Below are 1,765 nucleotides of genomic sequence, written 5' to 3' on the forward strand. Positions count from 1 at the left end.
CCAGATTGAGCCTGTGTGACGTCATTCTGTGCACGCTACATAATGTCTAACTTTTCTAAGACTATACATCAAACTACTTGCACAACCACACAATCCAAGCTTTCCATCACTACAGACCCTCTGTAATTTGTTCAAAAATATATCAGCTGAGTGCATTTCAACACCTTAGCAACGACGTAAATGAAAGACACAGTGTGTAGAGTTTTGATGTGATCGATCACTTCATCTCAACCCCAATACCAGCTGATCAGATCATTAAAAGCTTGGTACTCCTTGTGGTTTTGTATGTAACTACACATGTTGCACAAATCTGATCTTTTGGACGGAGACTGATCAAATTCAAAAATGCTTCTCCAGTCAAAGAATCGCATGTACTCAGTGTTATTTTGATCAAGGTAAAGTAGCCGCTCTGCCAACTTCTGTGGAGAAGAAAAGTCATCAACATGAATGAAAGAATCAGCTGGGGCATATTCCTCATAAGTTTGTTATGGAGGGCCCAGAACTATGGGTACAGTTCCCATCGTCAAAGGTTTGTAGAACTTCTCTGTGATGTAGTCTTTGTGGATGGAGTTTTCAAAGGCGAGGTAGAATTTACAACTAGAAAGTATTTTTGGATAGTCTTCGTTACTTAAACGTTGGCCAAAGGCTTTTCCATAAGTATGAATCTTGATGTATTTCTTCAGTTCATTGTAGTAATGAACCCTCTTTAGCTGCTCGCTCCAGTGGGTCACAATCCAACACACCAACTTGTCCTTTTTCGGCAATTTGAAACTCTCATCTTCAGGTTTCACTGAAACCAGAGTTCCATAAGGCACTTGAATATCTGAATCACGGCGATGGGTACATGTCAAGTTGAAAAGTTTATTAAGACCAAGGATTCGAGGTGAGTTTTGGGGTGGCTCCATATTATACCACACCCATTTCTGAAAACTGGGACGTGGCATTTTGGGCAAGTTTTCAAAATTTTCATGTATGTCATAGTGATGGAAGACAACCCCGTGGGCTTTTGGGTAAAGCGTCTTGTCATCTGTTATGTGGCATCTTTTGACGTTGCAGTCAAGGCTAACTCTGAGGGCAAATGGCCACATCCAGACCAGCAAAATAGTGTCAGGCTCAGCATCCACTGCTGCTGTCTGTGTTTGTGCTTTATCTGCACAAAGACATGCAGGACAAAACTGACTGCCTTTTCCAAAATCTAGGTACTTGATGTCAGACCTGTACGTGACAAAAAGGCCGATAAAGCACAACACCACCAGGCTGCAGATGAGAAATGGACGCAGAGAAGTCCACCGGTAGGTCGAGCAGGACATGGTTCACCTTTGGAAGGAGAATAGATGCATTGATTAGAACATTTGAATGGACAATGCATTGAGTTGTCTGACTGTAAGCCAGTGATTTGCGATGGGACAATAATTTATGTCAACACAAGTTGTCATTACAGCTAGAATTTCCAAAACTCAAAAAGTAATGTAAAATCACAAAGTCACTGAAATTCTATTTCATTTTTCTGGCATCGAACGAAACGTTAAATTATCAGTACATTTACGGAGTGAAGTACAAGTTCGAAAGGTGTTTGTGATGTATTGTATTTCTCCATTTTAAAGCTTGTTCTACCTAAATACACAAAATCTATCTCACAACACAGCGAAAGATGATCTTTCATCCGTGACATACTTTAAATCTAGCAGACTATAACTGAAAGTGCCACGTCCCTGTTTTCAGAATTGGGTGTGGTCAAATATGGAGTCACACAGCTCAAATCTCT

At 40.6% G+C, this 1,765-nt stretch overlaps 1 pseudogene; it reads right to left on the bottom strand.

The window, feature by feature from the left end:
- Positions 1-227: 227 nt before the first annotated feature.
- On the bottom strand, positions 228-1,310 carry LOC137881373 (4-galactosyl-N-acetylglucosaminide 3-alpha-L-fucosyltransferase 9-like; annotated as a pseudogene).
- Between the last annotated feature and the right edge of the window lie 455 nt (positions 1,311-1,765).

This window comes from Cebidichthys violaceus, unplaced genomic scaffold (assembly GCF_023349555.1).
Source record: "Cebidichthys violaceus isolate CVI_PGR_0920_01 unplaced genomic scaffold, fCebVio1.0.p SCAF_3, whole genome shotgun sequence".
Lineage (NCBI taxonomy): Eukaryota > Metazoa > Chordata > Actinopteri > Perciformes > Stichaeidae > Cebidichthys > Cebidichthys violaceus.